Raw genomic sequence first — 22,649 nt, 5'->3', positions numbered from 1 at the left:
CACCCGGAGGAGCTATGTTTTTCAGAACAGCTTTTCGACATTCCTACATGAGCTGAGATGCATGAAAATTTCAGTTTTGAAACAACCAGATGTTTTTGTCAGGAAAGAAATAGATGACCTAAAGGAGGCCAGGAGGATAAACTCGGGTCTCGGGGAAGAAAATGGGACCACAGGGAGCTCATGTCTTTCTCACAGCTCCTACCAGCCACTCACCATGATTAGCCTACTTGTACCAAAGCCAGACCCCACTCAGCATTTCCCTTCCCACTGGGGCTGCAGAGCTGCCCAACGCGAGGCTAGGAGCTGAAGACTCAGCCCACCATCTTCCACTGCAGACACGGAGAGTAGGTGGGGAGGTGGCTGGGAGCAGAATTCTCAAGGCAGAATCAGCCCACATGAGTCAGATACACAGTGGGCTGCAGAATTCAGAGAAATAACACTGAGCTTAAAAGCAGGGGCTCTGGGTAGTCAGCCACTCTTTTGGTTGTTTCCTTGAGCCCCAGGTTCATTCATTTTCTATGAAATGAGGTGGGTCTGGGAACAGATAACTTTCTGCTCCCTTGATTCAGTAAATGTCCATTTCCTCTCTTCCTTCACACCAGGTGATACATTGAAATTGATCATGAAGAAATAATTTCTCCATGACCAGTTATCAGATAAAAGAAAAGGTTTTATTTCAACAAAAGTGGCATTTCGTAATTTGAAGAGCAAATCACTTCAGTACATTCATGAATCAAGCCTATAGTGTGGTGACCAACCACAGTCATAGATTTTTCAAAATTATCAGGATTTCACATATTCTGACCTGCTGTCTCACCATCGGTTCTGATTTCCAGTTAAGGAACCATGGTCAGGTACTTAACAATACTGGTGGGAAAATGAAGAAAGACAGAAGAGCCTAGAGTTCATGTTTCATGTGACTGTTTTAAATAATTTACTGATTTATTTATTTTTGACTATGCTGGGTCTTCATTGCTGTGAGGGCTTTTTTCCTAGTTTTGGTGAGTGAAACCAGTTGCCATGTGCAGGCTTCTCATTGCAGTGGCTTCTCCTGTTCAGAACACAGGTTCTAGGATTCCTGGACTTCCACAGTTGGGGGGCACAGTCTCAAGAGTTATGGTTCCTGGGCTCTAGAGCACAGGCTCAACAGCTGTGGCACACAGGCTCAGTTGCTCCGTGGCATGTGGGATCTTCCAGGACCAGGGGTCGAACCCGTGTCTCCTGCATTGGCAGGCAGACTCTTTACCACTGAGCCACCAGGGAAGACCCCATATCCTTTCCAATACATTGTTTTTTGGATTCTTGAGCCGGAGAAGCCAAGGAGTGACACACCTTCTCCTCCTCCTTTCTGGTCTCCAGCTGTGAGTCCTCTTCAATGTGTCTAAGACACTGAGCTACACCAGGTGTCCATCTGTTGCTACAGCCAAGAGCCAAGAGCTCCGGGCATCCTAACAGATGCTCCTTGGTGGTCTGGCACCTGTTACCATTTCCACTCTAGTTACCTCTCTTCTGTTTTTACAAAATCCTGCTTGGTTATAAAGGGAAAGGGTCTTGATTTGGTCAGAGCTTTGAGGGTGCTTGCTTCCTCTGTACTCACCGTGTGCCACACTGGTTTGACTTCCAGAACCACACATTCGACTCCAGCACTGCTCTTTGCCTGATGAGCCCCCACTCCCCAGGCAGCTCCCCATGCTTTCCAAGTGCTACTGGCACCTGGGTGATTTGTTTCACATTACTCTTGTAAAGTTGCTGCCTCTCCTAGAGCCGCGTCAGCATGCCTCCCTCTTCTTCGGAGGGAGCCAAGAGAAACTATTAAAAATGTGTTTGAAATTACACATTCCCCACTCTCCTTGACAGAGGAGCTTTGCAGAGCTCGTTAAGAGAGCTGGAGAAAATTCCACAGCACATTTCTGGGTTTATGGTTATTATTTTGCATGTGCTGCTGAGCTAATAGAATGTGACTTTGGACATCCATGATCCAAGGGAAAATGGCTGCCTAAGTCCGGAGGCTTTCCTACCAGAGCAGCAGAGTGGGCTACCATTTTGGCTATTCACCTCTGTTTGCTCTGCTTGCAGACTTCTTGAAAGAGATGAGAGCCAAGGAGACGAAGACAAAGAGGAAAGGAATACATTTGGGCGGATATGGGAATGAGTCCTCTTGCTTCCCTTCCTTAGTGTCCCCCCTCCCTCCTTGCTTTTTTCCAAAATGTTGGATGGCCTGATTTAGGATTATTTTACAGTCTTTCTCTGACTCCATGAAACTGAGCTTCACCAGAGCTGGGCCCAGACTTGTAAATAATCTTCTAGAGAAGCCTGGCTAAGTGGAAGCAGCCTGTTCAGTTCAATTTTCTCCTCCAGTTACCACCGATGACCTCCAGACATCTCAGCTTCTTACATAATCCTCCAGAAAGCAAAGCCACCTCGCCATTGCCTCTGTTGGAAAGAATGTGATGCTTGACCTTCTCCCTTGCTGGTGTGTGAGGCTGACAATGTGCGAATCCACCCGGCTCAGATCAGGAACCACCACATCAAAACTCCAGATACAGACCTCAAGATTTTATATCTTCTCCAGGAGATGTGAGTGCCTGGTAAATGTATTGCTAAACAGACACATTAGAACTGAAGTTCTCTACCACTTCATTGAAACCGATCTTTTGCTATAAAAACAATGGGGTCCAGTAAGGTTTCCATCAAGCAATATGTGAAAAAAAACACCATCTGACCTCAGGCCACGTAAATAACTTTAACAAGCAAAAGCTAAACCATGAGTCCATCTAACAAGAAACATATATTGAGAAATCTAGCATGTGGGAGAACTTCAGCAGAATTTTGAAAAGTCAGCAATAATGGGAGCTGAACACTCAGAAGTACCTGATTACCAGTGTCTTGTATGTTCTGGAATGGATTTCCTTGGTGGCTCAGCAGTAAAGAATCCGCCTGCCAATGCAGGAGATGTGGGTTTGATCCCTGGGTTGAGAAGATCTCATGGAGAAGGATATGGCAACCCACTCCAGTATTCTTGCCTGGGAAATCCCATGGATGGAGGAGCCTAGTGGGCTGCAGTCTATGGGGTCCCTAAGAGTTGGGCACGGCTTAGCAACTAAAGAACAACAATAGTACATTCTGGAAGACATGCAGTTCAATGAATATGACTTCACCTTGAATGAACCAGAAGTGTAGAGAGCCTGGGCCATTCCTTTCCTCCTACCTTCTTGCTTCCTAGGTTCTTGAATTGAGATCCCGTTGTTAACTAGCCAGTCAGCCCCTGAAAGATGAACTCCATACTTTTCATTAATTCCCTCAGTCTGAAGAAACAGAGAAAAAATATTTTCGTATCTTATTAGATAAAAACATCTCTTGATAAAAATAAATGCTGAATTCTTAACAGGACATTATACAACCAAAACTGAAAGCATTCTTTATTCTGCAAAACGTTAAGCACAGTTCAGGTCAAAGAGTTAAGAAACAATTTCCAAAAAACAATTCTGAAACTACATCCATCTGTCTAAAAAGACCGTTTCCAAAACCCTGTTGTAAGCTTTTTTGTTCCCCTGAATATGTTTTTCTTCCCATCTTAACATTTACCTAAAGCGAGGACCAAGATTGACTTACAGGAATATCTCAGAAAATTTTTTCATGAGAATACTTTCTCTTCTTGATTTCTAAGCATCCCTACCCTCAAAGAAGGACCTCTTCTTTCGTTTTGTTTGTGATAATTACTGCCTGCAAAGATCTGATCCTTTTATGTGAAAATGTGTGTTTTTTGGATTAACATCAACTTTGCATTCAATCAGTTGTTCAAAGTTCACAGGTTTTCAACAGTCATCCTCATCTTTCCATTGTAGCCACAAAGGTGTATGCACAAAACAGGAGACCTCAGGTCTCCTAAAAGGAACACATGCTCCTTGTATTTAAGAGGTACGTGGAGAACTTAGTGTCTTGAGAGTTTAGAACCATCTGTTCATGGCATACAGCACATTCCAGATGCTGGACTCCAACGCACTGTCCTCTGTCCAACTGGAGGGTGGCAGTTGGCTAAAGAGGAACTCAGTCTAGCTGCTGAAACTTGAACTCTTGGTCCAGAAAAATAGTGTTTTCTAACTGGGCATAACTGAAGTCTTTCTCTGATTTGGGACAGGAAGTCCTTTTCTCAAAGTGTACAAGTAGTCAAGGCATGGAGGTGTTAAAGACAACAGCCCCAAATGGAGCCACTTAGGCTAAACTCCACATCACTGAACTCAGACTTATTTACAGTTTTGACCTCCCCAAGAAATGGAATCTTAAACTAGTCCAATCAAGAATCACCTTATCAGCAGTAGGCCTGATAGCCCTCTGCCTTCCGCTAAAGGAACGCGACCTTGTCAAAACAACCCACTGTTTTGCCTCTCTGTTCCCACTCCCTTCTGCCTATAAGAGTCTTTCACTTTGAATGCACATGCAAAACAGAAACAGATTCACAGATATAGAAAATGAACTCGTGGTTGCCAAAGGAGAAAGAGAAGTGGGGAGGGACAAATCAGTGGTATGGGATTAAGAGACACAAACTACTAGGTATCAGATAAGCAACTAGAATATGTACTGGATCCATACAGAAGCATACCCGTTATCTTGTAATAATCTACCATGAAATATAATCTGCAAAAATATTGAATCATGATGCTGTGTACCTGAAACTAACACAGTATTGAAAATCAACTGCATGTATGCGTGCTAAGTCACTTCAGTCATGTCTGACTCTTTGTGACCCTATGGACTGTAGCCCGCCAGTCTCCTCTGTCCATGGGATTCTCTAGGCATGAATATTGGAGTGGGTTGCTATGCCCTCCTCCAAGGGATCTTCCCAACCCGGAGATTGAACCCATGTCTCCTGCACTGGCAATTGGCAGGCAGGTTCTTTACCACTGAGCCACCTGGAAAGCCCTGAAAATCAACTATACTTCAGTTTTTTTAAAACAGTCTTTCATTTCTATCTGCTGGATGGATGCTGCCTGATTCATTGAATCATTGGACAAAGGCAATGAGATCTTGAAAATTTACTCCGCTGAGTTCTGTTTTTCTGCAGAGGGCAGGATTAGGTCACTTCAGTGCTTCAATCACCTTGAGGTTGAGACAGCTGAAAAGAAGAACCACCCTACAAAAGCAGAGCCCTAACGATGAGCAGTAGAACAACTGATTTTCCCAGCTGACAGCATCTAAAACCTCAGGCAGCCTGTACTTAACTTGGCTTTCAGTGCTTTGGGAAAGGTGAAAAGGGACAGAGAAACTTGTGCTCCAGATGGCTCTTCCCACCATCGTCTTCAGAAGCTGATTTAAATGAAGAGGAAATGCACAGAAGAAATCTCCTTTGACCTGCACTGAGTTTGCTGCTGCTGCTGCTGCTAAGTCGCTTCAGTCATGTCCGACTCTGTGCGACCCCATAGACGGCAGCCCACCAGGCTCCTCCGTCCCTGGGATTCTCCAGGCAAGAACACTGGAGTGGGTTGCCATTTCCTTCTCCAATGCATGAAAGTGAAAAGTAAAAGTGAAGTCGCTCAGTCGTGTCCGACTCTTAGCGACTCCATGGACTGCAGCCTACCAGGCTCCTCCATCCACTGGATTTTCCAGGCAAGAGTACTGGAGTGGGGTGCCATTGCCTTCTCCGGCACAGAGTTTAAGGAGAAACAAAAACGTACCTGGCAGAGCCCGGCTGACGTCTTATTTGCCTATATCATCCTTTTGAAAAGTGAGTGACTCAGGCACACAATCTACCTGCCCGTGACAGATGCCGGGGCCCCTGTGCTGCAGCACTCTGACTTTGTGTGTGCATGCATGTGTGTGTGTGTGTGTGTGTGTGTGTGTGTGTGTGACACGCATGGGGAAGCTACCATGCAGTGCTGAGCTGACTTTAGAAGAAGGAGGAGCAACTTCGCTCCAATCACACACACATGAAATTGTCACCATCTGACAAGTAGAAAAGATAAAAACATGTAGGAATAGGCATTTGAAATACCCGTGTTGGAAATATAAACAACTGGGGGGATGCAAATGTGGGTTGAAAAAAATCAGTGTATTTTGTGAGGAGAATTTCTTAACACTTTTCAGAAAAACAAAAAGAAAAATAGAAAAGAAGGAAAGGAAAGGGGGAAAGGCAGTGAATTCACGTGTAAAAAGCCTTGTGCAGCGGAACTCCACTGGGCTCTGCGGAGTGGCCACTGCCCCCACCACACACACACATAGACACACACACATACGATTTCCTTCTTTCATGTGTAATCTGCTTAGAGTCAAGCGAATGACTAAGTTAACACCAGGTTATCAAGCAGAAAAATCCCCTGGTGCTTCAGATCATATCGCTTTTCCAGGGAAGCACTCCCTGGGCCCCTCCACGAGACCAGCCTCCTGTCAAAATCCATCCTGCACCCCGAGATTTCCCTTCACAGCCTTGCTGCAGAACCAAGGTGGGGGAGTGAGCATCTGATGGTTTGTCTCCTCTCCAAGGAGGTTGGTAGGTGTTGGTTCTTGCTGTTGATCCTCAGCCACCAGCAAGTATCTGACACGCCCATTCATTCGTGTGCTCAGTCATTCATCAACAGATGTTTCCTGTGCTCCTTCTCCTTACAAGACATGGGATGCGGGTGGCAGAAGCGAGGCCAGTGTCGTTGCTCAGTCACTCAGTTGTGTCTGACTCTATGCAACCATACGGGCTGTAGCACACCAGGCTTCCCTGTCCTTCACCACCATCTTCTGGAACAGGCTCAAACTCGTGTCCATCGAGTCGGTGATGCTATCCAACCATCTCATCCTCTGTCATCCCCTTCTCCTTCTCCCTTCCATCCTTCCGAGCATCAGGGTCTTTTCCAATGAGTCGGCTCTTCATATTAGGTGGCCAAAGTATTGCAGCTTCAGCTTCAGCATCAGTCCTTCCAATGAATATTCAGGATTGATTTCCTTTAGGATGGACTGGTTGGATCTCCTTGCAGTCCAAGGGACTCTTAAGAGTCTTCTCCAACACCGCAGTTCAAAAGCATCAATTCTTCGGTGCTCAGCTTTCTTTATAGTCCAACTCTCACGTCCATACATGACTGCTGCAAAAACTGTGGCTTTGACTAGACAGACCTTTGTTGGCAAAGTCTGCTTTTTAATATTCTGTATGCATATTTGTCATAGCTTTTCTTTCAAGGAGCAAGTGTCTTTTAATTTCATGGCTACAGTCACCATCTGCAGTGATTTTTTTGTTGTTCCCTGTGGTTAGAGCAACCTTTTAGGAACCCAGACACCCAAACTTGGTGACTCTGGCACAGGCCATCTCCTCTGAGACTTAACAGTAAAACTTTGGACAGAGGATCTGGGAGAGAAAGAGGAGGCCAAGGTGGCTTCTCTAGTTCCCACAAGGCTGGTTTTACCAATGAAATTTAGCTATCTTCTTCAGTAAGGATATATATTTCAACCCTGTTCTCCTGGCAGGGTTGGGGGCAGCCATAGCAAGAGTCACAGATGATCACTCTTCAGAAAATAAAAGCACTCAAACACCAAGGAGTGAGGGAGGGTGGCCCCTGGGAAAGCAGCCTGTTCACTGGAGGCTGAGACTGTGTTTTGTGTCATGCCGTCTGCCATCACCCTGTGGTTTGTGGGAACAGTGGAGCCATCCAGCGGTAGATGTCCCACATCCTTGGGCTGTGCCCTGTCCCTCCTAGTGGGAGGTGCAGCCTGAAAGGTTCTCAGGTAATGACAGGATTGGCTGCCTATGAAGCTTTTAAGAGGAGAAATATGGAAAGTTTGAAAAGAAACGTCTTCACGGCTCCCACTAACGTCCTGCTCTTCTGATGGAATTCCATGTGCTCACAGCTCAGTGCAGAGAGCCCTTGGTGACCAGCGTCAGTTTGCAAGGATGTCATGGAGGAAGGCTTGAAGAACAAGTGTGATTCAGGTAGGTGCTGTGGTTGAAACTGCTTGTGTCTCTTCAAAATGCACATATTATAATGCTGACCCCTAAAGGGACTGGCATTAGTGGGGGGAGCTTTGAGAGATGCTTAAATCATGACGATAGAGCCCTCATGAGTGGGATCAGTGCTCTTATAAAGGGGGCTCCAGGGAGGTCGCCAGCCTGTTCCATCACATAGTCTACAATAGCACTGGTGCCCTGACCTCAGCCTTCCAGCTTCCAGAAGTGAAATTTCTTCCAGTCTCCAGAAATAAAATTCTGTTGTTTAATTAGTTAATTAAAATGAAATTTAAAAATTATAATGTTTTGAAATATTTTATCAATTGAGCTATTTGGTTTTTCCCTCAAAATGTTCTGATAAAAAAAATTCCAACCCCCTGATACCCCCCGAGTGTGCTGCACTTTCCGGCGTGAGAGGTGACATTCTAGGGCCATTAGTTCCACACTCCCCCCACCCCATGTCCCAAGAATCAGGCCAACACACTGCCTTAGGGAGGAAGGTAGGAAAGGAGGGGCTGAGAACCCTGCCTGGGTTCCACAATATGCCCGGAATTTTAGATGGTGCTCAAGTCCTTTGGGCTTCCCAGGTGACACTAATGGTAAAGAACCTGCCTGCCAATGCAGGAGACATAAGAGATGTGGGATCAATCCCTGGGTTAGGAAGATCCCCTGGAGGAGGGCATGGCAACCCACTCCAGTATTTTTGCCTAGAGAATCCCATGGACAGAGGAGCCTGGTTGGCTGCAATCCATGTGGTCGCAGAGAATCAGAAACGACAGAAGCGACTTAGCATGCATGCATGCAAGTCCTTTTCTACAGCAGTCCCCAACATTTTTGGCACCGGGAACTGATTTTGTGGAAAACAATTTTTCCATGGATGGGGTGGGGATGGTTTCAGGATGAGTCAAACACAGTAGGGTTCCAGACCCTGTGAAAATCTCATGCCAGCGCTGATCTAACAGGAGACAGAACTCAGGTGGTAATTCGAGTGATGGGGAGTGGCTGTAAATACAGATGAAGCTTCACTTGCTTGTCCACCACTCACCTCCTGCTTCACTGCACCCCCTCTTCCAGGGTGAACCCCTATTTTTCCTGCAATCCTTGAGACCTGGGCTGACTCCAAGTCCTACAGCTATTGCTCCAGCCCTCAGACCAACTTCTCTTCTTGCTAACTTTTGAAGAAATGCCATGAGCTGTGCATTCAGAGAAGAAACACAAAGAGGTCTGCCCCATCCTATGTTGGCTTAGAAGCATTGTTCATGAAGTCTGCATGCGTCTTTCTGTTTTGCAAAACCATCACACTCCCAGCCAAACCAGCCATCAGTGGTTGTCTTTTTAAAATTTCAAATTGTTAACTATTCTTGTTTTCCTGAAATGTCTTGAAAAAGTTACTTCCACGCTGACACTCTGCTCGCCAGCTTTTATTTAGAAGCACATTTTTAATATATTCGATTCTCTGAAAGAGAAAAAGCCCAGGAGAGTAAATAAAACAGAGGCTGAGGTTACTACCCATCCGTCAATCCCTGAGCCCAGATTAAGCCCACGCCAGGAAAACACAGCATTTGAAGGCAGTGGCACCAGCCAGACCCTCTTTCAAAAGGGACCCTTGTTGCCCTTGAGGGTTTAGAACTGAAAAGGAAAGCTTTTCAAAGCCATCGGAAAGTGAAAATTAATCTAAGTGCATCCATGTAGCACCGGAGTGTCAGAATTCATAATTAGGGGTCATAAATCTTTTTGCAATGGAACAAAAATAAATAAGCATGCGAGAGCACAGATTGAAAGGCAGCGGGCGTCCACACACTCCCAGTGTCAGCTTTAATTTATTTCTCTACTTGGAAAGGGGAAACTTTGAAAGCTGGCTGCCAGTCTGAAGGAGCCTCCTCAAACTCTTCTTCTTCTGGCCCAGACAAAGGTTTGAATGTTGTGGGGAGACATGCAAAGAATAACACAGGAAGCTTTTGACTTCTTACATTGAAAAAGAGCTCTTTGGGAGGTGGGGGGTTGGGGGAGAGAAACTAAGAAAGAGAAGAAACCTTTTTTCTAGGAATCTCTTTTGTATAGTTTAAAATGCTCGGCACGTTAAAATCAGATACCAACAAACAAACAGAGAAAAGGAAAGTCTGATTTAAAGCATGCTGTTGGACGTACCTGGAGGGGGCTTTGGAAAGACGTTCACAGGCCATTTTAACAGCACTGAGAGCTCTGCCAAGACAACAGAGATCTGTACATAAATATGTACATATGTATTTACACAATGCAGAGTGTACATAATCATTTCCCTTGTGAGGGAAAACGATGTCATTACAGCATTAAAACTGGAAGGGATCGATAGTAATGGAATTTCCTGAGACTCCACATGAAGAAAGGTCTAGGAAAACGGTACCTGTGGAGCTAATCACTTGTCATCAGACTCAGCAGCATGAAAACACACTCATTCCCTCCTTTCTGCTGTCACTCACTCGAAGGCATCAAAATGGAAAGCTTCACATGAGCAAAGTAAAAAAGCCCCTCCAGGAAGATTCCAGAAGTTCTCTGGGAGGAGGTCTCCTGCAGCATCCTTCCGAAATGAGAGCTATGCTACAAAGTATATGAGCTGAGTCGATACCACATAGGAAGCTGCCAGACTCCTGGGCCACCCCTGAGCGTTTGTGTCTCAGTCAGTCAGTCAGTTCAGTCGCTCAGTTGTGTCCGACTCTTTGAGACACCATGAACCGCAGCACGCCAGGCCTTCCTGTCCATCACGAACTCCCGGAGTCCACCCAAACCCATGTCCATTGAGTCGGTGATGCCATCCAACCATCTCATCCTCTGTTGTCCCCTTCTCCTTCTGCCCTCAATCTTTCCCAGCATCAGGGTCTTTTCAAATGAGTCAGCTCTCCGCATCAGGTGGCCAAAGTATTGGAGTTTCAGCTTTAGCATCAGTCCTTCCAATGAACACCCAGGACTGATCTTCTTTAGGATGGACTGGTTGGATCTCCTTGCAGTCCAAGGGACTTGCAAGAGTGTTCTGCAACACCATAGTTCAAAAGAATCAATTCTTTGGTGCTCAGCTTTCTTTATAGTCCAACTCTCACATCTCACTGGAAAAACCATAGCCTTGACTAGACGGACCTTTGTTAGCAAAGTAATGTCTCTGTTTTTAATATGCTGTCTAGGTTGGTCATAACTTTCCTTCCAAGGAGTAAGTGTCTTTTAATTTCATGGCTGCAATCACCATCCGCAGTGATTTTGGAGCCCCCCAAAATAAAGTCAGCCACTGTTTCCACTGTTTTCCCATCTATTTCCCATGAAGTGATGGGACCAGATGTCATGATCTTAGTTTTCTGAATGTTGAGTTTTAAGCCAACTTTTTCACTCTCCTCTTTCACTTTCATCAAAAGGCTCTTTAGTTCTTCTTCACTTTCTGCCATAAGGGTGGTGTCATCTGCATATCTGAGGTGATTGATATTTCTCCTGGGAATCTTGATCCCAGCTTCTGCTTCCTCCAGCCCAGCGTTCCTCATGATGTACTCTGCATATAAGTTAAATTAGCAGGGTGACAATATACAGCCTTGATGTACTCCTTTTCCTATTTGGAACCAGTCTGTTGTTCCATGTCCAGTTCTAACTGTTGCTTCCTGACCTGTATACAGGTTTCTCAGTTCTCACTTATCTATAAAATAAGGAGACCCTTCTGTCCTAGTGAACCATTTTAATGTTTATGATAAAATGAGTTAAGAGTCTGAAAGCACTTTTAAAGTACAAAGTGCCTTAAACATACAAGAAATGTATTGCTCCCAGATTGAGAGTACAGGGCAGAGAGTACAGTGTAGTACCATGTGGGTGAGAAGGCGTCACTGGTCTCTCATGGTGGCCAGTTCAGGGTGACTCTGTGCTAGACTTGCATGCAGGCAGCTGGACTGGAAGGATGGGAGCTCTCGGACAGCTGTGGGCTTGCTTGAGAGATCCTGCCTCTTCCATGTAGGAGACACAGAGGAAGCCTGACTTGCTAAAATCACAACCTCACTTTTTTGACGCATCTGTCTTCCATCGTCAAGAAGAACTGAGGAGTTAACTACCTTTGGAAATTATTCTTTGGGGAGGAAAATACCTGATCTTACACTAGATTTCGTCATTTCAGGAGACAAAGCCAACCAGTTTATCTAAGACCTAAGTCCGTCTAGTCAAAGCTATGGTTTTTCCAGTGGTCATGTATGGATGTGAGAGTTGGACTGTGAAGAAAGCTGATCGCCGAAGAATTGATGCTTTTGAACTGTGGAAGAATTGATGCTTTTGAACTGTGGTATTGGAGAAGACTCTTGAGAGTCCCTTGGACTGCAAGGAGATCCAACCAGTCCTTTCTAAGGGAGATCGATCCTGGGTGTTCATTGGAAGGACTGATGCTAAAGCTGAAACTCCAATACTTTGGCCACCTCATGCGAAGAGTTGACTCACTGGAAAAGACTCTGATGCTGGGAAAGATTGGGGGTGGGAGGAGAAGGGGACGACAGAGAATGAGATGGCTGGATGGCATCACAGACTCAATGGACATGAGTTTGAGTGAACTCTGGGAGTTGGTGATGGACAGGGAGGCCTGGCGTGCTGTGATTCATGGGGCTGCAAAGAGTTGGTCACAACTGAGCGACTGAACTGAACCTAGAGAATGCCAGTGCCGTAAAGAACAGGGCACTTGTAACATTCCTTGGCCATGCTAAGTTGTAGCTCTCATGAAGAGTCTCTCAAGAACCAAAAGTCAGTTGGAAGGACTCTCTTGAACTCTCCTGACACATCTCGTGGAGAAGGAAGTGGGCATCTGCAAGCAATATGGGCTGAGGTTTTGGCTGGTCTTCCCTATTTCACCACCCTTCCCCTACATTCAATCTCTCCCTAAACTAGCAGTTAAGCATCTTTCTGCTTAAAAGTCTTATTTCATCTGAGAATCCAACTCTTCAATGTTCGGAAGATATTGTGGAATAAAAATCTGCTATTCTAGCAATCATTAACCAACCTGGGGGCATAATAACATTAACAAATTCACTTCTTTTTGCCGATGTCCTCCCCTTTGGGCTGGTCCCCATGGTCTTTTACTTCCATTCCCCTCTGTTCAGCAGGTTCCCTTCTTATTGGCCTCCCTCACTCTTCCCATACCCTTTACTGCTTACCACAAAAACCTTAGGGGGCATGGAACAATAGACATTTATCTTTTGCTCAAGTTCTCTGGGTCCACCGGGCAGCATTACGGATCTGGGCAGGAATGGCTGATTTCAGCTGGGGAAAGAAATGGAAACAGTGGCAGCTGTTATTTTCTTGGGATCCAGAATCACTGAGGACAGTGAATGAAGCAACAAAATTAAAAGATGCTTGCTTCTTGGAAGAAAAGTTACTGCAAACCCAGACAGCATATTAAAAAGCAGAGACATCACTTCGGCACCCTGGTGGGTCCATATATGCACTCACTCTGTTAACGTGCTTATTTATCCCTTAGGTGAAAGTGAACGTGTTAGTTGCTCAGTCATATCCAACTCTTTGCGACCCCATGGACTGTAGCCCATCAAGATCCTCTGTGCATGGGATTCACCAGGCAAGAATACTGGAGTGAGTTGCCATGCCCTCCTCCAGGGGATCTTCCTGACCCAAGGATCGAACTCAGGTCTCTCACATTGCAGGCAGATTCTTTACCATTTGAGCTACCTGGGAAGCCCCCATCCGTTAGGTGGCTAGATCCAATTCGAAAGCCTTTGGATTTTCCATAGTATAACCATTTACTCAGCGATGTAATAATTTTAGGAGATCGGAGAGCCAGGATTAAAAATGGTCTTGCCAAAGCCTAGGAAAATCTGATCTGGGGAGAGTTTCCTGTGGTCCCTCTTTCTTGAAAAAGAGGTTGAGGTCACTTCCTTTTTCCTTTTATTGGAATAGTCTGGCCCTAGGGTAAAGAAATTATTGGTACCTCTGTACCTGGTCCCTTTGCCATGTGATTTTAGTTCTTCCTTCTAGGTGAAATGTTCTTCTTCCCTTGACTTTGGGCTCTGCCACATGACTTGTGTTGTCCACAGAATATTAGCAAAGTGATGCAAGCAGGGGCAGCCTCCATCATGAGAAGAACATGCCTTGGGTAACTGAAGAATCCCTGGAAAACAAGAAAGACCTAGAAGATGCTCGAGCTACTGAAATCATCTAAGCTGCCCCAGTTAGCCTAAATTTGAAGCCAGCCTGCACCAACTGAGCAGCAGATACATAATCTAGAATACAAGGTTTTTTTTTTTAGGCAACCACATTTTGGAATGGTGTGCTATGTAGCAGTGTTTGGCAATAGTTGACTGATATCACTCCTCTTGGAAAGTAGAACATGTTATAAATTACAAGTGGAAGCCTGACATTTGGTGTGTAATATAGGACATTTACAGTAGCAAAAGCAGGGAATTGTATCTTATCAATGTGGGTGATTGGTCCTCACTGACATTCAGTTGACACCCAAGATTCCCTCGGCAGCTGAGATACCAAATAGATAAATTGGATAGAAGGAGATTAGATATTTCATTTCCCCCCATTTTTGCTACAGAAATGATCATATCCCAAAGAGAGCAATAAGCCCTCATACAACCATCACCCAACTTCAACAATGATCAGCATTTTACAAGGTTTGTTGCTGCTCCCCAACTTATTGTTTTCTTGAAAATTAGCTCTTTTAAATTCCAAATCCGCTAGAGTATACCTTGGATGAGTCCCTAGACTCAGTTAAAGTAGGAAAGATCCTCTCTTAGGATCTCTCAGGGCCTTAAATTTGAATTCAGGAGCCTTTAGAAATGTATGCACAAGTTTGTGTATATACATGTTTCTGGGAGGATGTCCCTGGTTTCCATCAGATTCAGAAGATCTATGTTTCTGCACAAAAAAACATCAGCCATTCTTGCCTGTTTTCATCCAACCTTGCCGGATGCCAGCATCTCACACACCCTCTGCAGGCAGAAGGAAGCCCAGGTGGACAAGGCGTCAAATCACCTTGGCCTAAGGATAACGGCAACCTCCCTAGATGGGCAGCATCACTGATTTGCTTGTGTAGGCACGGAACTTAGTCAAAGTGTCAGCTTTCATTTTAGTTATACCGGAAGTCACAATCTTTTCAATGATCGGGAAGAACAGCTCTGCCTTTCAGTGAACGTGTCTTGGGCGGCTTACGGGCTCAGCGTCTAAATCTCAGCTGTCTAACAATCTCAGACGTAGCTGAGCGGGAAAGAAGCATGTCTAGGTACCACTAGTACAGTGGTCCTTGCAGTCTGGAGAATGCACAAATCACCTGGCAGACTTTAAAATCCAGATTTCTGGGTCCCATTCCAGACCCACCAAACTGAAGTGCCTGTGAAATCTGCATTTTTAACAAGCTCCCATGATTTGTAGCAACTGGTCCACAGACCACACTGGGGAGGCACAGCATAACAGGCAGCCAGGTCCAGAGTAACCATCTGACATCTAAACTAGGTCTTCCTTTCTTGAATTTTCAGTCTGTAAATGGGGGCAGATTAAAGAAATAAATTAAAGAGAAAACACCTCTAAAGTCTCTATCAGCCTAAAAATCTGTGATTTCCAAGATTTCCAATTTTCTTTAGGGCCTGTGACCCCTACTGTTTTTAAGACTTCTGTTGCACTGGGCTGATCGTAAAGGTTTAGGCTCTGGGAGAATTCTCATCAACCCAAACTGGGGAGTGCAGGCCAGGGACAGGGGTCCCCAAAAGTTATTCATGCTGCACAGGTGGCAGGCATGGGACATACGGTCAAGCACTATTTGAACTTCTAAACCAGGTCTTTGCAGGAAAAATGTCACAAAAGCAATGGGAGCTCCGGAAAGCATCTTCAGGTTCAAAAAGGATCAAGAGCACAGCGAGGAGCCCAGAGCTCCGAGGGACAGTAATGCGTGGTCCTCCCACTCTTGCTCAACATCAAGGCCACTGGTGCAATGTGGGTTTCATTACTGGCTCAAAGACAATATTTCACAGAGTTATAAGTTCAAGATGTTATTGAAAAACCCATATTGTGTTTTTTTATCCCCACCTACTCTCTCCCCCCGAGTTTTCTTAAATCATTTGAGAAAAAGAGAAAAACTTTTTAACATGGTTCCACCCAAGTGGTCATGTTGCTAAGGATATGGAGCAGCATACACCAGGGCCAGTGAAACCCAAATGGCTTGGTAGAAGGATGACGCTATTTCCCCTGCCTTCTGGGGTCTGGGGGGACGCCGTGAACCCATTAAGTACATAAGCAGGATCGTGTGGGTGGCCCCAGAGAGGGACACCTGTTTTGCTACTAAATGCAGGATTACAAACACAATTTTTCCATAATACTATCCTGTCTGGAGCTCAGCCAGTAGTGCAAGGCAAAGGGAATTTCTAGAGAAATTTAGAGCAAGATCTCACAAGGTCTTAAAGGCATAATCTTGGGAAAGAGCCCCTGCATTAAAAAAAAAAGCCTATGGCCATTCTTTATCACAGATGCAGACTATTCCATGGTACCACTACACTGTTTACTGTGGGCAGTGTTTCCAGTCTCGTTTCCTGTTACAAACAATGTAGCAAGGGATAAGTAAATATATGTTAATATAAATTAAAATGCTGAACCAGTTTCCAGAGGGTGGATTCCTCCAGTCACTGAGAATGGGTTAAGAGTGTTAACAAACATGGACATTTGATATTTCAGTAAATATTGTCTGTTATTTTCAAAACTTACAATAACAAGTCTTCCTTCCACCAGGAGTAGATACAAGCGTCTGTTTCCCCACATTTCTGTGATCACAGGGTAGTTCTCCTCCCCTTCACCACTCTGATGAGCATGAAATGATCTTTTTAAAAATTTTTTTTATGTTTTTTAAAAAAACCTTTTTATTTTGTATTGGGGTGCAGCCGATTAACAACGTTGTGATAGTTTCAGGTAGACAGAGAAAGAACTCAGCCATGCATATACATGTGTCCATCATAAAATGATCTTATTCTTTTTAATCTGCATTTTTGTATGTCAGGTTGACCATATCTGCATATGTGTTCTGGTTTTGTGAATGCCTATTCTCACCCATATTATGTTCTTTCTCTTATGAATCTGCAAAAGCTGAATAACATTAACACTTGGTCTTTCACATGTGTTAATAATTTGTTTTTTTCCCACAGACTTGTTTGTCTTTTACTTTTGCTCTTAATCTTGTCCTTTGACACAGAGAGATTTTTTTAATTTTTAGGGAGTCAATTCTTAATGGATTCTGGCTTTCGCCACTCAAGTTTATAAAATATGTATCTTATATTTTCTTTAAAAATACTTAGTTAAAAAGATCAAGAACTTTAACCCATCCGTCTTAAATCCATTGTTGTATATTATGTGAGGTTCGGGTCTTGTTTATTTCTTCTTATCTGTGAAGTCCATTATGACAATGCGATCTACAACACAACACCTTGGTTTCCAGTGAGCTGGGATCCATGGGGTCATATATTAAGTCCAATGGATCTGTTTCTAAACTTCTTTTATTAAATTCCTGTGCCTATGCTACACTGTTTTGTTTATAATACTTTCATAGTAAAATTTAATAGTCTATTTTTTCTAAATATTTGGGGGCAACTCTAACATATCGATTTTTACATAAAAACCTTAAAATACTTTGTGCACTAAAAAACTGCCCACTGAAATTCTGGTTGGAATTATATCTTGTGTGATTAAGTCTTCCCATCCAGAAATATCTGAGATTAAGACCTTTCCATGTATCCAGATCTTGTCTAATGCCCTCTAATACTGTTTTATGATTATCTTCACTTGGGTTATTAATCCACAAAGAGAACTTTGCTGCTAATATGAATGAAACTTTGCCATGTAGTTAATAACAATCTTCATTATTCACAAATCCCATATCTGTAAACTCACCTACTCACTAGAATGTATTTGTAATCTCAATCAGTATGGCTGCGCTTCTCCATCATTCATAGTCACGTGCAAAGTGGCAAAAAATTTGAATCACTTGATATGCAAGTTCCCAGCTGAGAACTGGGAACTTGTTCAACCCGCTGAGGCTGAACAAGGCAACACTCAGCCTTTCTATGTCAGCTTATTCTGTACATGTATCCTTCTCATGGTGTATTTAGTGCCATACTTTTGCATTTTTGTGCTTTTTGTTGGTGATTTTGCTATTTAAAGTGGCACCTGAGCATAGTGCTGCAGTGTCATCCAATGTGCCAACGTGCAAAACAGCTGTGATGTACCTTAAAGAGAAAATTTGTATATTAGAAAAGCTTTCTGCAGGCATGAGTTATAGGTCTTAGTTGGCTGTGAATTCAGTGTTAATGAACTAAAGTGTGTGCATGCTCAGTTGCTCAGTTGTGTCTGACTCTGCGACCCCAGGGATGGTAACCTGCCAGGCTCCCCTGTCTATAAAATTTCCCAGGCAAGAATACTGGAGTGGGTTGCCATTTCCTCTTCCAGGGGATCTTCCCGACCCAGGGATCGAACCCAAGTCTCCTACAATTCTTGCATTGCAGGCAGATTCTTTACCACTGAACCACCGGGGAAACCCAATGAGCCAACAGTATATATTAAATACAAGGTTTTTCTAAACATAAACACACATAAAACAAGGTTATGCACCAATAAGTTGAGAACATTTTATGACCAGAGGTTCACAGGAGCCTAACCATATATTTCTCCCTAAAGGGGTGGTTCAGTGTTCATTAATTCAGTGTTAATGACAACCTTATAGAACATAATTACTGCAAATAACAAGAACTGGCTGTATACCTTTATCAGTTATTTTTATATCAGAGTTTGATATTAAGATTATGCCAGCATCATAAAATTAATTAGCAAGCTTTGCACCCTTTAATATGGTCTGTGTGTGAGCTCAGTTGCTTCAGTCATGTTTGCCTCTTTGCGACCCTATGGCTGTAACCTGCCAGGCTCCTCTGTCCATGGGGTTCTCCAGGCAAGAATACTGGTGTGGATTACCATGTCCCCCTCCAGGGGATCTTTCTGACCCAGGGATTGAACCTGCTTCTCCTGAGGTTCCTGCATTGCAGGCGGATTCTTTACTGCTGAGCCACCATGGAAGCCCTTAATACGGTCTGCTGCTGCTGCTAAGTCGCTTCAGTAGTGTCCGACTCTGTGCGACCCCATAGACGGCAGTCACCAGGCTCCGCCGTCCCTGGGATTCTCCAGGCAAGAACACTGAAGTGGGTTGCCATTTCCTTCTCCAATACGGTCTAGAATAGTTTAAATATATAAATTCTTTTCTTTATGGCAATCTGTATTCAAAACTGAATACTCACTTCCTCTTCTATATTTTCCAACCCAATTATATCCAATTATATTCTCCAATGAAATGGAGATAATCCATTATGTGTTTGTATTAAATCCCTTATTATTTAAGTTAAATGGTAAATTCCCAATAATATAGTGCTACTTCAAGTTTGAATAGAAACCTTATCCTATTATGAATTTCATCCTGAGAAATTAAAATTTGAAGATTAAATCCTAAAGAGATCAAAATCCAAAATTCTTAAGTTACAGTCCAAAAAGATAATATCCAAAAGCATTTGCCCTTTTGTGTTAAATATCCAAACAAATTCTGCCTTCTCCCTAATGTCTGGTTTTGCCATCACTAGATGGTCCTCAGTGCTTGGGTAGACTGAGCATTGGTCAGCACCTGCAGCCTGGGGGTCCTCTGAAAGATGTGGTTCACCTTGAACCACAGGTTAAACTAGCCTCTCTTTAAAAAGTCCAGTGTGTTCAAAGAAAGGTAAAACTATCTCAACACTGGTTTTATTTTTTCAATTAATTTTTATCCCAGTATAGTTGCTTTACAATGTTGTGTTAGTTTCTACTATACAGCGAAGTGAATCAGCTATGCTTACACATGTATCCCCTCTTCTTTAGATTTCCTTCCCATTTAGGTCACCACAGAGCACTGAGTAGAATTCCTTGAGCTATACAGTAGGTTCTCATTAGTTAGCTACTTTATACATAGTACTGTGTATATGTCAACCCCTGTCTTCCAACTGACCCTACCCCACCCTTCCAGACTTGGTAACCATAAGTTTGTTCTTTATATCTGTAACTCTATTTCTGCTTTGCAAATAAGTTCATTTGTACCATTTTTCTATATTCCACATATAAGAGATATTATACAATATTTGTTTTTCTCTTTCTGACATACTTCACTCTGTATAACAATATCTAGGTCCATCCACGTCTCTGTGAATGGCATTGTTTCATTCCTTTTCACGGCTGAGGAGTAGTTGTATACATGTACCACATCTTCTTTATCTGTTCCTCTGTCGATGGACATTTAGGTTGCTTCCATGCCCTGGATATTGTTAATAGTGCTGCAGTGAACATACAGTGCATGCATCCTTTTGAATTCTGGTTTTCTCTGGATATATGCCTAGGAGTGGGATTGCTGGATCATATGCTAGTTCTATTTTTATTTTTTTGAGAAACCTCCATACTGTTCTCCAGAGTGGCTGTGCCAATTTGCATTCCCACCAACAGTGTAAGAAGGTTTCCTTTCCTCCACACCTTCTTTAGCATTTATTGTTTGTAGATATTTTGATGATGGTCATTCTGACCAACTTGAGATAATACCTCATTGTAGTTTTGATTTGCATTCCTCTAATAATTACTGATATTGAGCATCTTTTCTTTTTCCTTTCTTCCTCTCGTCCTTCCTTCCTTTCTTTCCTTTTTCCAGGCTTCAGAATTTATTCTTTCAGGAAGGTAACTGGAAGGTAAGCTAACAAGAATTTTGCTAGGAAGACTTGTACAACATTTACATAAACCCATTTCCTAGAATGTGCTCTGAGCAAAGAAGAATGCGTTGGAGAATAAGTACAAGAAACATTTCATGTGTCTCTCTGTCGGCATGAAGAGGCATCTTCAATGCTGTGCTACAGGGACTCTTGTGTGGAAGCCCTCGAAACTCGCATCCCGGGGTGGTTTCTCCATGGGTTTGAATGAAATGGGTTTCATTCTCCATTTCTGTTTCAGCTAGAAGATCAAGACTGCTGTTGCTAACTGTGTTTGGATTCCTAGAGCCCTAGTGAAAATCATGCTTCTATTTAGTCTGCTCTTTCATACAATAAGCTGTGCAGTTTCAGTCCTGGGCATCTACAGCTATGTTAAAAGCATGTATAATTGATAGATCTGGCATAGAGTAGTCGAATACGATAGTATCCTCAGTTAAATATGAATTTCAAATAAACAACAGATACTTTCTAGCATATGCCAAGTGCTGTGTGGGATATACTTAGAAACTCAATTTTTGTTTTTGTTTATTTGAAATTCAGATTTAATTGGGCATTCTGTATCTCCATTTGCTCAATCTGGCAACTCCAATCTAGAGCTAAATGGACATCACGTGGTGGGGGTGACTCTTCAGCCTGAGGACAGACACTCCCTCCCTTGGCCTTAATGGAAGTTGCCTTTTGGAACAAACTGGTCCGGTGCTGCTTACCTGGGCCCAGTAACCACGTCAGCCTGGAGTCTGCCTAGTGCCCTGTGGCACAGGTAGAATGAAACTCCTTTGCAGTTTAATAGCACAGAACATTGTTCCCAGGTGGTGCTAATGGTAAAAAACCCACCTGCCAATGCAGGAAACACAATGAGATGCAGGTTTGATCCCTGGGTTGAGAAGATCCCCTGGAGGAAGGCATGGCAACCCACTCCAGTTTTCTTGCCTGGAGAATCCATGGACAGAGGAGCCTGGTAGGCAACTGTCCACAGGGTCGCAAAAGAATCAGACATAACAAGCAACAGTATGCACGCATGCAAACATTGTTTTCATCGCCAATGCTTGAGGAGGTCTAACCCCACCTCAGTCTTTCCTGAAGACTCTATTCCAGTGAGAACCAAGGATATGCTGCACCAGCCTCAGCCTGAAACCTCTCCCCACACAGCAGCCTCCACACCTCTGCCTGGCTCAGGCCCACCAGCCCACACACCAACTGCTCTAGGTAATCTTAGCCTGACTGACAGTGTACAATTGCTTGTCTGCACAAAAAGCGTCCCCTGTGTGTGTATAAAACCACGCTAAGTGCAGTAACCTGCCACGAGGTAATGCCACTTGACAGGCTCTTGAAAAACTTGAGTGTTAAACATCTCAGTCAGTCTGTACTAACACTGACCTAACGGGACTTCCAGAGTCAGAAGAGAAAGGTAAGAAAGGAAAAGTATCACTTCACTCTAGAAGAAATAGAAGTTCGAATGCAATATAGAAAGTGAAATTTGCTCAGTTGTGTCCAACTCTTTGCGACCCCATGGACTGTAACCCACCAGGCTCCTCTCTCCGTGGAATTCTCCAGGCAAGAATACTGGAGTGGGTAGCCATGCCCTTCTCCAGGGGATCTTCCCAACCCAGGGATCAAATCCAGTTTTCCTGCATTGCAGGCAGATTCTTTACCATATGAGCCACCAGGGAAGCCAAAAACATCGCCCAACGTGAGGCTCAAACCCATGAAGCTGAGATTAAGAGTCTCATGCTCTACTGACTGAGCTAGCCATAAAAAATGCTCAATTTAATTTATAATTTTTTTCAAACTAGAGGAAGGAGATACAGTTTGAGGCCTATATACTTGGCAAAAATTAAAAGATTTATGGCCTTCCCTGGTGGCTCAGTGGTAAAGAATTTTCTTGCCAATGCCAGAGGCACGGGTTTGATCCCCGTGGGAATGGGAAGATACCCTGAGGACAGCATGGCAACCCACTCCAGTATTCTTGCCTGGAGAATCCC

Source organism: Moschus berezovskii, chromosome 15 (assembly GCF_049115385.1).
Source record: "Moschus berezovskii isolate FMDL1 chromosome 15, NW_MosBer_1.0, whole genome shotgun sequence".
Lineage (NCBI taxonomy): Eukaryota > Metazoa > Chordata > Mammalia > Artiodactyla > Moschidae > Moschus > Moschus berezovskii.
This window is presented reverse-complemented; position numbering follows the sequence as displayed.